The sequence below is a fragment of the Lolium perenne genome, chromosome 5 (assembly GCF_019359855.2).
Source record: "Lolium perenne isolate Kyuss_39 chromosome 5, Kyuss_2.0, whole genome shotgun sequence".
In the NCBI taxonomy this organism is placed as follows: Eukaryota; Viridiplantae; Streptophyta; class Magnoliopsida; order Poales; family Poaceae; genus Lolium; species Lolium perenne.
In genome coordinates this window covers 62,351,479-62,367,469 of record NC_067248.2, presented here as the reverse complement: position 1 = coordinate 62,367,469, position 15,991 = coordinate 62,351,479, and positions in this window count along the sequence as shown.

The following is a 15,991-nucleotide window of genomic DNA, read 5'->3' as shown; positions in this document are numbered from 1 at the left end:
TGATGATACTTTGCCTCCTATTTATCATGATTATAATGATAGTAGTCTTTTGGTGCCGCCTGTTATGGAGGATAAATTTGATTATGATTACAATATGCCTCGTATATTTGATGATGAGAATAATAATGATAGCTACTTTGTTGAATTTGTTCCCACTACAACTAATAAAATTGATTATGCTTATGTGGAGAGTAATAATTTTATGCATGAGACTCATGATAAGAATGCTTTATGTGATAGTTATATTGTTGAGTTTGCTCATGATGCTACTGAAAGTTATTATGAGAGAGGAAAATATGGTTGTAGAAATTTTCATGTTACTAAAACACCTCTCTATGTGCTGAAATTTTTGAAGCTACACTTGTTTTATCTTTCTATGCTTGTTGCATTATGCTTCATGAATTTGTTTATTTACAAGATTCCTTTTCATAGGAAGCATGTTAGGCTTAAATGTGTTTTGAATTTGCCTCTTGATGCTCTCTTTTTGCTTCAAATACTATTTCTTGTGAATGCATCATTAAAACTGCTGAGCCCATCTTAATGGCTATAAAGAAAGCACTTCTTGGGAGATAACCCATGTGTATATTTTACTACAGTAATTTTGTTTTATATTTGTGTTTTGGAAGTTGTTACTACTGTAGCAACCTCTCCTTATCTTATTTTATTGCATTGTTGTGCCAAGTAAAGTCTTTGATAGCAAGGTTGATACTAGATTTGGATTGCTGCGCAGAAACAGATTTCTTGCTTTCACGAATTTGGGCAGAATTCTCTGTAGTTAACTCAGAAAATTATGCCAATTTACGTGAGTGATCCTCAGATATGTACGCAACTTTCATTCAATTTGAGCATTTTCATTTGAGCAAGTCTGGTGCCTCTTTAAAATTCGTCTTTACGGACTGTTCTGTTTTGACAGATTCTGCCTTTTATTTCGCATTGCCTCTTTTTGCTATGTGGGATGGATTTCTTTGTTCCATTAACTTCCAGTAGCTTTGGGCAATGTCCAGAAGTGTTAAAAATGATTGTGTCACCTCTGAACATGTGAATTTTTGATTATGCACTAATCCTCTAATGAGTTTGTTTTGAGTTTGGTGTGGAGGAAGTTTTCAAGGGTCAAGAGAGGAGGATGATACAATATGATCAAAAAAGAGTGAAAAGTCTAAGCTTGGGGATGCCCCGGTGGTTCACCCCTGCATATTTCAAGAAGACTCAAGCATCTAAGCTTGGGGATGCCCAAGGCATCCCCTTCTTCATCGACAAAATTATCAGGTCACTTCTCTTGAAACTATATTTTTATTCGGTCACATCTTATGCACTTTACTTGGAGCGTCTGTTTGTTTTTGTTTTTGTTTGAATAAATGCTTGTGTGGGAGAGAGACATGCTCCGCTGGTTCATATGAACACATGTGTTCTTAGCTTTTAATTTTCATGGCGAAGGTTGAAACTGCTTCGTTAATTGTTATATGGTTGGAAACGGGAAAAGCTACATGTAGTAATTGGTATGATGTCTTGAATAATGTGATACTTGGCAATTGTTGTGCTCATGTTTAAGCTCTTGCATCATATACTTTGCACCTATTAGTGAAGAAATACATAGAGCTTGCTAAAATTTGGTTTGCATGATTGGTCTCTCTAAAGGTCTAGATATTTTATAGTAAGGTGTTTGAACAACAAGGAAGACAATGTATAGTCTTATAATGCTTGCAATATGTTCTTATGTGAGTTTTGCTGTACCGGTTCATACTTGAGTTTGCTTTAAACAACCTTGCTAGCCTAAACCTTGTATCGAGAGGGAATACTTCTCATGCATCCAAAATCCTTTAGCCAAACACTATGCCATTTGTGTCCACCATACCTACCTACTACATGGTATTTCTCTGCCATTCCAAGTAAATACTTCATGTGCTACCTTTAAACCTTCAAAATGTTTCTCAATTTGTGTCAATGTTTTATAGCTCATGAGGAAGTATGTGGTGTTTATCTTTCAACCTTGTCATTTACTCTTGACAGACTTTCATAATGGACTAGTGGCACATCCGCTTATCCAATAATTTTGCAAAAAGAGCTCGCAATGGGGTTCCCAGCCCCGATTAATCAAACTTCATTAATAATTCTCTTCACACGTTTTGCTCTGATTCATCAGTAAGCAACTAAATTTCGCAAATAGACACTCCTCCATGGTATGAGATTGATGGAAGGCACCCGAGGATTCGGTTAGCCATGGCTAGTGTAAGCAAAGGTTGGGGGGAGTGTCACCCATAATAAAACTAAAGTACATGTGTAAACAAAAGAGTAGAGGGATGATCTACCTTGCTGGTAGAAATAACGTCCTTCATGGGAGCCGCTCTTGAAAGTCTGGTTGGCGAGGTAGTTGGAGTACCCATTACCATTCGTTGACAACAACAAACACCTCTCAAAATAATTTTACTCCTGTTTAAAAAATGAAAAGCTCTAGCACATGATTTAATCCCTGCTTCCCACTGCGAAGGGCCTTTCTTCTACTTTTATGTTGAGTCAGTTTACCCATTTCTCTCTATCTTAGAAGCAAACACTTGTGTTAACTGTGCATTGATTCTTACATACTTGCTTATTGCACTTGTTATATTGCTTTGCATTGACAACTATCCATGAGATATACATGTTACAAGTTGAAAGCAACCGCTGAAACTTAATCTTCCTTTGTGTTGCTTCAATACCTTTACTTTGAATTACTGCTTTATGAGTTAACTCTTGTGCAAGACTTATTGATGCTTGTCTCGAAAGTACTATTCATGAAAAGTCTTTGCTATATGATTCAATTGTTTACTCATTGCATTTATATTGTCTTGAATCGCTGCATTCATCTCATATGCTTTACAATAGTATGATTAAGATCATGTTGGTAGCATGTCACTTCAGAAATTATCTTTGTTATCGTTTACCTACTCGGGACGAGTAGGAACTAAGCTTGGGGATGCTGATACGTCTCCGACGTATCGATAATTTCTTATGTTCCATGCCACATTATTGATGATACCTACATGTTTTATGCATACTTTATGTCATATTTATGCATTTTCCGGCACTAACCTATTGACGAGATGCCGAAGTGCCAGTTCCTGTTTTCTGCTGTTTTTGGTTTCAGAAATCCTAGTAAGGAAATATTCTCGGAATTGGACGAAATCAACGCCCAGAGTCTTAGAATTGGACGAAGCTTCCAGAACACCCGAGAGCCACCAGAGAGGGGCCACAGGGCCACCAGATGGTAGGCCGGCGCGGCCAGGGGGTGGCCCGCGCCCCCCTACTGTGTCGTCGCCTCGTCAGCCCTCCGCCTCCGCCTCTTCGCCTATATAAAGGTCCCTGACCTAAATCTTCGATACGGAAAAGCCACGGTATGAGAAACCTTTCAGAGCCGCCGCCATCGCGAAGCCAAGATATGGGGGACAAGATCTCTGTTCCGGCACGCCACCGGGACGGGGAAGTGCCCCCGGAAGGCTCCTCCATCGACACCACCGCCATCTCCATCAACGCTGCTGTCTCCCATGAGGAGGGAGTAGTTCACCATCGAGGCTAAGGGCTGTACCAGTAGCTATGTGGTTCATCTCTCTCTCCCTATGTACCACCTTCACTTGTTTCCTCTGGCTTCGATTCTTTTATTGTATAGTGGACGACTTAGGAGCTTTAAAGCCGCACTGACCCTCGTCAAGAGCCAAAACAAAGCATTTGTTTCAAGCGCTGTCGTGTCCTTGAGCTTCAAAGTCTCCAAAAGAGCCCTCTTGATCGAGAAGAGTAAGCATTTCCATTATCACAAAGCCGCTCCCAAATTGGCCTAGTTCCAAGATGTAGAATCCATGTTGAATCACCACTAGGTCTCCGCGTTCCGTCATCTGGCTTATCTTACATGATTGAGATTCATATGATGATGCTTGTAATCTAGATGTCATTGTGCTAGTCAAGTGGATTTTACTTATGTGATCTCCGGAGACTCCTTGTCCCACGTGTGTAAAGGTGACAGTGTGTGCACCGTGTGGGTCTCTTAGGCTATATTTCACAGAATACTTATTCACTGTTATGAATGGCATAGTGAAGTGCTTATTTATATCCCTTTATGATTGCAATGTGCTTGTATCACTATTAATCTATGTGCTACTCTAGTGATGTTATTAAAGTAGTCTATTCCTCCTGCACGATGTAAAGGTGACAGTGTGTGCATCGTGTAGTACTTGGCGTAGGTTATGATTGTACATGAAACACAAAAATAGCAGAAAACAGGAACTGGCACTGCGACAATGCGTTAATAGGTTAGTCCCAGAAATGCTAAAAAGTGTGGAAAAGTGCACATAAAACATATAAGAATTGTAACAAAACAAGCATGGAGCATCAAAAATTATAGATACGTTTGGGACATATCAGCTGCTGCTTGGGCTCCTCTGCTCGGAGCCGAGTGAAAGGAGGAGCGAGGCCATCTTCTTCATAAGTTCTCAGAACCACTGCAGGTCTTGAAGTCAAGACTACAAAGTTCTCCCGGCCGGCCATGGTGGCGAGGGGGAGAGCATATTCATCTTGGCGAGATTCGCTGCTTCTTTTCTCCTGGCCGGCCTTGGTGGCGAGAGGGAGAGCAGTCGCAGCCAATTGTTCTTCGTGGCGGGTTCGAGATCCTGGATCGTGGGCGAGTGCGGCTTGGAGCGCCGAATCTTCATGTGGTTCTCTTCTCTAACATGTCGTGGAGGTGTAGGGAGAAGTGGGGATGGAGCTACGACCTTCTTCAGTTGGCACTAGCCTTTGCCTTCGAGTCGATGAGCTCAACCACGCGGATGGCATCCTTTCGTCTGCGATCTTCTGCCGATATGGCGTCGTTGCTTCGACCTCCGTTTCGGAGGCTCTTCTCCATTTCTGCTCGAGCTCGACGCTTCTCCGTCACCATGTGGTACGTTCCCGGTGGCGTGGAGCTATCCAGTGGCGACGGATCTTCGTCAGAAGGCGGCAACAAATCCACCAGCCCGTGCCACCTCGGTATGTCCTCGATTCGTGCGATTCTGGGCGATTCCTATTTAGCGCTTCACGCGTCTGTTAGCGTGCGGACGCAGATGTGCGGGGTGACTTGGGCCGGCCCATATGATTAGCTTCTGCAGGTTTTGGGAAGCTACTACGAATTTCCGTTTTTTCTGTTTTTCTTAATCCTTTCTTCCCATTTTTCATGTTTCGCTTTTCTTTTTTATGTTCATTTTTTTTAAATTATTTTATTTATCCTTTTTAAATTTGTTGAGTACTTGGAAATTTTGAGAACACTTTAAAATGTGTGAAGATTTTTGAAACTCATGAATATTTTTCTAATTTAGAACATTGTTTCAAAGTCATGGATATTTTTAAATTCACAAAAAATTCAAGTTCATGCACATTTTAAAAATAGGTGAATATTTTCCTACTTGATGAACATTTTTTAATTGATGAATATTTACTAACATTCGGGAGCACAATTTCGTACATATTTTTCAAAATATGTGATTTTTTTCTAATGCATGAACTTTTTTTTTAATTCATGAACATTTTCTAACATTCATGACCATAAGTTTCGTGCACATTTTAAAAATTCTTGACCTTTATTCTAATTCACAAACATTGTTGTAATTCATGACCATTTTATAAAGGGATTTCTATTTTCGTGCCTCTGGTTCGTTAGTTGTACTCAGTTTTCCCCAGCCTCTTAACTTTTCCTCAGTTTTCCCCTCCCTCTAGTTTGAAACCCCTCGCAGAGGCTCGGACGGGAGGGTTGCCGTCTGGTCAGAGGCCTTCCGTTACCGGTGACGGCTAGGGAGCCGCGGTGGTTTTGACTTGACCGTTGCTTTCGAGATGTGTTGACTATTGACTGGAAGAGCTGACCCAAAGCTTTCCCCTCCGCCCGAGACTGGAGTTGCTCACACACCGCCCCTCCGCCGCCACACCATCCTGCCCACCTACCTTATGGCGTCGTCCGCCGCCGAGCCGGCCCCGCCCCCACCACCACCCCCGGGCTCCGCCTCCACCAGATCTGGATCTACCCCTGTCCTCTTTGTAATTCCGTCTGGTGTGCCGACTATTCCCGCCAGCCGTGGAGAAGATTGGGAATCAGAGGGATCTAACGCATGGATTCTGATACGTCCCCGACGTATCGATAATTTTTTATGTTCCATGCCACATTATTGATGATATCTACATGTTTTATGCACACTTTATGTCATATTCGTGCATTTTCTGGAACTAACCTATTAACAAGATGCCGAAGTGCCGATTCTTTGTTTTCTGCTGTTTTTGGTTTCAGAAATCCTAGTAAGGAAATATTCTCGGAATTGGACGAAATCAACGCCCAGGGTCCTATTTTGCCACGAAGCTTCCAGAAGACCGAAGAGGAGACGAAGTGGGGCCACGAGGTGGCCACACCATAGGGCGGCGCGGCCTAAGCCCTGGCCGCGCCGACCTGTAGTGTGGGCCCCACGTGACGCCCCTTGACCTGCCCTTCCGCCTACAAATAGCCTTCGTCGCGAAACCCCCAGTACCGAGAGCCACGATACGGAAAACCTTCCAGAGACGCCGCCGCCGCCAATCCCATCTCGGGGGATTCAGGAGATCGCCTCCGGCACCCTGCCGGAGAGGGGAATCATCTCCCGGAGGACTCTACGCCGCCATGGTCGCCTCCGGAGTGATGTGTGAGTAGTCTACCCCTGGACTATGGGTCCATAGCAGTAGCTAGGTGGTTGTCTTCTCCTCATTGTGCTTAATTGTCGGGTCTTGTGAGCTGCCGAACATGATCAAGATCATCTATCTGTAATTCTATATGTTGTGTTTGTTGGGATCCGATGAATAGAGAATACTATGTTATGTTGATTATCAATTCATGTCTATGTGTTGTTTATGATCTTGCATGCTCTCCGTTACAAGTAGATGCTCTGGCCAAGTAGATGCTTGTAACTCCAAGAGGGAGTATTTATGCTCGATAGTGGGTTCATGTCTCCGTGAATCTGGGGAAGTGACAGAAATCTCTAAGATTATGGATATGTTGTTGCCACTAGGGATAAAACATTGGTGCTATGTTCGAGGATGTAGTTACTGATTACATTACGCGCAATACTTAATGCAATTGTCTGTTGTTAGCAACTTAATACTGGAAGGGGTTCGGATGATAACCTGAAGGTGGACTTTTTAGGCATAGATGCATGCTGGATAGCGGTCTATGTACTTTGTCGTAATGCCCAATTAAATCTCACAATACTCATCATAATATGTATGTGCATGGTCATGCCCTCTCTATTTGTCAATTGCCCAACTGTAATTTGTTCACCCAACATGATGTTTATCTTATGGGAGAGACACCTCTAGTGAACTGTGGACCCCAGTCCAATTCTCTATACTGAAATACAATCTACTGCAATACTTGTTCTACTGTTTTCTGCAAACAATCATCATCTACACTATACATCTAATCCTTTGTTACAGCAAGCCGGTGAGATTGACAACCTCGCTGTTACGTTGGGGCAAAGTACTTGGTTTGTGTTGTGCAGGTTCCACGTTGGCGCCGGAATCCCTGGTGTTGCGCCGCACTACATCTCGCCGCCATCAACCTTCAACGTGCTTCTTGGCTCCTACTGGTTCGATAAACCTTGGTTTCATACTGAGGTAAAACTTGCCGCTGTACGCATCACACCTTCCTCTTGGGGTTCCCAACGGACGTGTGCTGTACACGCCATCAAGCAATTTTTCTGGCGCCGTTGCCGGGGAGATCAAGACACGCTGCAAGGGGAGTCTCCACATCCCAATCTCTTTTACTTTGTTTTTGTCTTCCTTAGTTTTATTTACTACCTTGTTTGCTACACTATATCAAAATACAAAAAAATTAGTTGCTAGTTTTACTTTATTTGCTATTAGTTTGCTATATCAAAAACACAAAAAAAAATTTAGTTACTTGCATTTACTTTATCTAGTTTGCTTTATTTACTGTCTTGCACTCTATATCAAAAACACAAAAAAAAAATTAGTTATATTTGTTACCATGTCTAGCTCTGAACCTGTTACTTCTTCGCCTGAAGAATTAGTCTTCACTTTTAAACAACGGGATGAGGAGAGTTTTAAGAATGCTTGGTCTAGAATTTTTACTTCTTATCGTAAAACTGAACCTCAAATGACTCTAAGTTTGCTCCTTAGTAATTTTTATTTTGGTCTTATGATTTGCTATAGATATGCTTTGGATGCTTTAGTGGGAGGAGATTTCCTTCATTGCAATGGGGATCAAGCTTTTAATGCCATAAAGAAGTTGGTTGCATCACATGATTCAGCTAATAACTTTGATTCAGCCCTTATTAGCATTTATAATAGATTAAACAATCTCGAGATAAGTACATCTCGCTTGGATGACAACTATCGCTATGTTCGTAATCGTCTTGAACAAGTTTTAGTGAACTCTGAACCTTCATTATGAAATCCTACTGTTAAAATTGTTATTGGTGATCAAACTCTTCATGCCAATTGTGATATTATGTCTGAATTTTGCCTTATTCCTGAGAGCATTTATAAATCTTTGAAACTTTGGGGAATTGATGAAGGAGGAGAAGAGATAACCCTCATTGATAACTCTGTTATAATTCCTAAGGGAATAGCCGCAGGTGTGCATACAACCATTCTTGGAAGAACAATATCCATTGATTATCTTGTTATTGAATGTGTAGGGACAGGACAAATCACACTCGGAAGATCCCTGCTGAAACTATTGGGAGCAGTCATAGATGTGGGAGAAGGCACCCTGGAATTCACCTCTACACCGGGGGGAAATCATATATTTCCTAAATCAAAGAAAAAGAAAAAGAACAAGAAAGGTAAGGGTAAAGCCCAAGGTAAGGTTGATACACCATCTCTTGATAACACTTGATACACACTTTCTGCGCCTAGCTGAAAGGCGTTAAAGAAAATCGCTTATGGGAGACAACCCATGTTTTTACTACAGTACTTTGTTTTTATTTTGTGTCTTGGAAGTTGTTTACTACTGTAGCAACCTCTCCTTATCTTAGTTTAGTGTTTTGTTGTGCCAAGTAAAGTCGTTGATAGAAAAGTTCATACTAGATTTGGATTACTGCGCAGAAATAGATTTCTTCGCTGTCACGAATCTGGGCTAAATTCTCTGTAGGTAACTCAGAAAATTAATCCAATTTACGTGAGTGATCCTCAGATATGTACGCAACTTTCATTCAATATGAGAATTTTCATTTGAGCAAGTCTGGTGCCCCAATAAAATTCGTCAATACGAACTGTTCTGTTTTTGACAGATTCTGCCTTTTATTTCGCATTGCCAGTTTTGTTATGTTCGATGGATATTTCGATTCCATTGACTTTCAGTAGCTTTGTGCAATGTCCAGAAGTGTTAAGAATGATTATGTCACCTCTGAACATGTATATTTTGATTGTGCACTAACCCTCTAATGAGTTGTTCTAAGTTTGGTGTGGAGGAAGTTTTCAAGGATCAAGAGAGGGAGATGATACAACATGATCAAGGAGAGTGAAAGCTCTAAGCTTGGGGATGCCCCGGTGGTTCACCCCCTGCATATATCAAGAAGACTCAAGCGTCTAAGCTTGGGGATGCCCAAGACATCCCCTTCTTCATCGACAACATTATCAGGTTCCTCCCCTGAAACTATATTTTTATTCCATCACAGCTTATGTGCTTTGCTTGGAGCGTCGGTTTGTTTTTGTTTTTGTTTTGTTTGAATAAAATGGATCCTAGCATTCTTTGAGTGGGAGAGAGACACGCTCCGCTGTTGCATATGGACAAGTATGTCCTTAGGCTTTACTCATAATATTCATGGCGAAGTTTCTTCTTCGTTAAATTGTTATATGGTTGGAATTGGAAAATGATACATGTAGTAGTTGCTATAATGTCTTGGATAATGTGATACTTGGCAATTGTTGTGCTCATGTTTAAGCTCTTGCATCATATACTTTGCACCCATTAATGAAGAAATACATAGAGCATGCTAAAATTTGGTTTGCATGTTTGGTCTCTCTAAAGTCTAGATAATTTCTAGTATTGAGTTTGAACAACAAGGAAGACGGTGTAGAGTCTTATAATGTTTTCAATATGTCTTTTATGTGAGTTTTGCTGCACCGGTTCATCCTTGTGTTTGTTTCAAATAACTTTGCTAGCCTAAACCTTGTATCGAGAGGGAATACTTCTCATGCATCCAAATACTTGAGCCAACCACTATGCCATTTGTGTCCACCATACCTACCTACTACATGGTATTTCTCCGCCATTCCAAAGTAAATTGCTTGAGTGCTACCTTTAAATTTCCATTCTTCACCTTCACAATATATAGTTCATGGGACAGATAGCCTAAAAACTATTGTGGTATTGAATATGTACTTATGCATTTTATCTCTTATTAAGTTGCTTGTTGTGCGATAACCATGTTCCTGGGGACGCCATCAACTACCTTTTGTTGAATTTCATGTGAGTTTCTATGCATGTTCGTCTTGTCTGAAGCAAGAGCGATCTACCACCTTATGGTTAGAGCGTGCATATTGTTAGAGAAGAACATTGGGCCGCTAACTAAAGCCATGATCCATGGTGGAAGTTTCAGTTTTGGACATATATCCTCAATCTCAAATGAGAAAATTAATTGTTGCTACATGCTTATGCATAAAAGAGGAGTCCATTATCTGTTGTCTATGTTGTCCCGGTATGGATGTCTAAGTTGAGAATAATCGAAAGCGAGAAATCCAATGCGAGCTTTCTCCTTAGACCTTTGTACAGGCGGCATAGAGGTACCCCTTTGTGACACTTGGTTAAAACATGTGCATTGTGATAATCCCGGTAGTCCAAGCTAATTAGGACAAGGTGCGGGCACTATTAGTATACTATGCATGAGGCTTGCAACTTGTAAGATATAATTTACATGATACATATGCTTTATTACTACCGTTGACAAAATTGTTTCTTGTTTTCAAAATCAAAGCTCTAGCACAAATATAGCAATCGATGCTTTCCTCTTTGAAGGACCAATCTTTTACTTTTATTGTTGAGTCAGTTCACCTATTTCTCTCCACCTCAAGAAGCAAACACTTGTGTGAACTGTGCATTGATTCCTACATACTTGCATATTGCATTTGTTATATTACTCTATGTTGACAATATCCATGAGATATAGATGTTAAAAGTTGAAAGCAATCGCTGAAACTTAATCTTCCTATGTGTTGCTTCAATACCTCTACTTTGAATTATTGCTTTATGAGTTAACTCTTATGCAAGACTTATTGATGCTTGTCTTTAAGTACTATTCATGAAAAGTCTTTGCTATATGATTCACTTGTTTACTCATGTCATTTACATTGTTTTGATCGCTGCATTCACTACATATGCTTACAAATAGTATGATCAAGGTTATGATGGCATGTCACTCCAGAAATTATCTTTGTTTATCGTTTACCTGCTCGGGACGAGCAGGAACTAAGCTTGGGGATGCTGATACGTCCCCGACGTATCGATAATTTCTTATGTTCCATGCCACATTATTGATGATATCTTCATGTTTTATGCACACTTTATGTCATATTCGTGCATTTTCTGGAACTAACCTATTAACAAGATGCCGAAGTGCCGATTCTTTGTTTTCATTGTTTTTGGTTTCAGAAATCCTAGTAAGGAAATATTCTCGGAATTGGACGAAATCAACGCCAGGGTCCTATTTTGCCACGAAGCTTCCAGAAGACCGAAGAGGAGATGAAGTGGGGCCACGAGGTGGCCACACCATAGGGCGGCGCGGCCTAAGCCCTGGCCGTGCCGACCTGTAGTGTGGGCCCCTCGTGACGCCCCTTGACCTGCCCTTCCGCCTACAAATAGCCTTCGTCGCGAAACCCCCAGTACCGAGAGCCACGATACGGAAAACCTTCCAGAGACGCCGCCGCCGCCAATCCCATCTCGGGGGATTCAGGAGATCGCCTCCGGCACCCTGCTGGAGAGGGGAATCATCTCCCGGAGGACTCTACGCCGCCATGGTCGCCTCCGGAGTGATGTGTGAGTAGTCTGCCCCTGGACTATGGGTCCATAGCAGTAGCTAGATGGTTGTCTTCTTCTCATTGTGCTTAATTGTCGGGTCTTGTGAGCTGCCGAACATGATCAAGATCATCTATCTGTAATTCTATATGCTGTGTTTGTTGGGATCCGATGAATAGAGAATACTATGTTATGTTGATTATCAATTCATGTCTATGTGTTGTTTATGATCTTGCATGCTCTCCGTTACTAGTAGATGCTCTGGCCAAGTAGATGCTTGTAACTCCAAAAGGGAGTATTTATGCTCGATAGTGGGTTCATGTCTCCGTGAATCTGGGGAAGTGACAGAAATCTCTAAGATTATGGATGTGCTGTTGCCACTAGGGATAAAACATTGGTGCTATGTTCGAGGATGTAGTTACTGATTACATTACGCGCAATACTTAATGCAATTATCTGTTGTTAGCAACTTAATACTGGAAGGGGTTCGGATGATAACCTGAAGGTGGACTTTTTAGGCATAGATGCATGCTGGATAGCGGTCTATGTACTTTGTCGTAATGCCCAATTAAATCTCACAATACTCATCATAATATGTATGTGCATGGTCATGCCCTCTCTATTTGTCAATTGCCCAACTGTAATTTGTTCACCCAACATGCTGTTTATCTTATGGGAGAGACACCTCTAGTGAACTGTGGACCCCGGTCCAATTCTCTATACTGAAATACAATCTACTGCAATACTTGTTCTACTGTTTTCTGCAAACAATCATCATCTACACTATACATCTAATCCTTTGTTACAGCAAGCCGGTGAGATTGACAACCTCGCTGTTACGTTGGGGCAAAGTACTTGGTTTGTGTTGTGCAGGTTCCACGTTGGCGCCGGAATCCCTGGTGTTGCGCCGCACTACATCTCGCCGCCATCAATCTTCAACGTGCTTCTTGGCTCCTACTGGTTCGATAAACCTTGGTTTCATACTGAGGGAAAACTTGCCGCTGTACGCATCACACCTTCCTCTTGGGGTTCCCAACGGACGCGTGCTGTACACGCCATCAGATTCCATCTGGGTAAGCATCATCTGCCTATGTGAATTAACAGTAGGCAGTTTTTGAGCGCCAATCGTTGTTGCTCAACTTACTGCGTTACTTTTCGAATAGGATGGATCCAGCGTTGGCTTTTCGGCTGGTGGTTAGGCTGGATTCTAGCTTTACGCGTGATTCTAAACGCTGTAAGACTGGGTTTTACTTCCCTGTGGTGGTTGCAACCACCATCTCGTTAAGGGATTTCAAAGCTAACATCTACGATAAGTACACCTGGAGCTCTTTGGATGCAGTTCATTTCGAATATTTTAACAGCCCGGAGGGAAGATTTGTTCCACTAATTTCTGAAGACGATCTGGGAATTCTTTTTGCTTTGAATGCTTCTTGCCGGTTCGGTAAAATTCGTATCCATGTGGACAGGGGCCAGGCATCATCTGGTGCTGGGGCATCATGTCTCTCTACTGCTGCTGCCTCTGCTAATAGTGTGCGCCGTGGCGCTCCTTGTAGGTCCACGTACAGCAGCACCATCTGTCCCCAGTGCTAGTGGTAGCCAAATCGTTCGTACGGTCGATGTGGAGGACGATGCAGACATTGAGGATCAGTCTCCTCAAGATGATGAGGATGAGTTGATGTTTCCTGAATTGGTAGATCGATGCAGTAAGCAGGCAATGGAGGATCAATACATGGAAGATATTGCTTTTGGTGCCAGATTTGATGACACTGATGATGAAGAGAAGAATGAGAATGATGACAGCCTCGTTTTAGCTGATTACGAAGGTGAAGACTTGCCAACAATTGAATGGAACAGGGAGGATCCCCAGCTTGCAGAAGGCACCGTGTTTCAAACGATGATGGACTGCCGTAATGCAATTACTACATATCACATTGTCACTAAGAATAATTATGAGGTTATTAAAAGTGAGCCCGGTAGGTTCACAATTAAATGCCCATACCTAAGGTGTAGGTTTAGGCTGCATGCATCCACAATGCGCAGAAGCAGCTTGGTTCAGGTACTACGCCAACCAGTTGTGTATTTAGATCACGGTGTAAAATTTGTTATCTATTACTGACATCCCTTATCATTATGTTTCAGATAAAGAAGAATAAGGAGATCCATAGGTGTCCACCTCTAGGGGAGAGCCAGAGCTGAAAACAAAGCTAGCGAAGACTGGGTGGTTGGCAGATATAATCCTAGATTGGCTGAGAGAAAATCCTTCACTTGGTCCAACATCACTCGTAAAAAAGGTGGTTGAGAAGTATAAAATGGAAGTACCTTACATGAGGATGTTCTATGCAAAGGAAATGGCTCTTGACAAGATCAATGGTCCATGGAATGAAAGCTTTCAGTTGCTTTACACTTTCAAAGCTGAAGTGGAGATGGCTAGTCCAGGTAGTGTTGTACCGATAGACAAGCATACAGTTCCCTACAAATTGAAAAGCGGGAAGGTAATGCACAAGGAATGTTTTAGAAGGGCTTTTGTTTGTTTCAAAGCTTGTTGGAAAGGCTTTTTGGACGGTTGCAGGCCTTATTTGGCCGTGGATGCATCAGCTCTTCATGGCAGGTTTAAAGGACAGCTAGTTGCTGCTACTGCAGTTGATGGACATAATTGGATGTTCCCTGTTGCTTATGGGGTTTTGGAGGTTGAGTCACAGGAAAGTTGGACTTGGTTTCTGCAGAATTTGCGCGACCTTATAGTCATCCACCAGGACTTGTTATCCACACAAACGCTTGCAAAGGTTTGGAGACTACGGTAGAAGCAGTATTCCCTGGAGTGGAGCATAGGGAATGTATGCGACACTTGGTACAAAATTTTACAAAGAAATTCAAGGGTAAAGTTTTTATTGACAACCTATGGCCAGCTTCATACACATGCAGCTCTAGGAAGCATCTATTTCATTTGGATGTGTTGTATAAACAAAAACCTGGGGTGAAGGAGTACTTGGATGAACATCATGGTAGGGTGTGGTCAAGAAGCCAATTCAATGAAATTTGCAAGGTAGACTATGTAACAAGTAACCTTGCGGAGAGTTTCAATTCAAAGTTCAAGTCATTGAAAGGGCTTATGCTGTGGCAAATATTTGATAAGATTAGGCAGATGATCATGATAAAGATCGATCTGCGTCAAAGAATTGCATCCACAAATTATGTTGGCCATCTCATGCTCCCATCTTTGATTAAGTCTTTGCATGACAAGGCAAAACAATTGAGGATGCAATGCGTCAGAAAAGGAATGGAGGCTAAGGTAACCTACACTGACAAACAAAACAGGCAGTGGAGGTATCCAGTGATTTTGGTTGATAGGACATGCCATTGTAGGGGATGGCAGATCCGTGGGATACCCTGCATACACGCATTGTTTTTCATGAGTGTTATAGGGGGTGAAGATGGTGAAGTTGATCAGTATGTGTCAGAGTATTTCTCTGTTGCCAAATTTAGGGCTGCATATGCTATGAATGTTCCTACCTTGTTGGGAAAAGACTAATGGATGAAAGTCGATCCAGGCTTCAAATTGTACTCTCCAGTATTGACTAGACCGGCAGGTAGGCCGAGGAAGAATAGGATCAGAGCTAGTGCAGAGGGTGGTGCACCGATTCGAAAACGTAAGCGCAAATGTTGTGGAATCCCTGGACACATTGCTAGGCTTTGTAAAAATGCAGTTGACCCAGCTTTTGGAATGGAAGATCAGGCGGGAGCAGCAAATGCAGAGGAGAATGAAGCAGCAATTCAACTTGAGATTGAAGCAGCAGTTCAACATGAGGAGATTGAAGCAGCAAATGCAGATGAGACTGAAGCAGCAATTGAACATGAGGAGATTGAACCGATGGATCGAGAGCAGAGAGAACAAATGGATGTAGAATGGCTTCAATCGATGAGTCCAGAGGAGAGGGAAGAGTATAATCGAGAGTGCCTCAAAAGTAGTAAGGCCCTGATAGATGCTAACTTCGCAGAGTACAT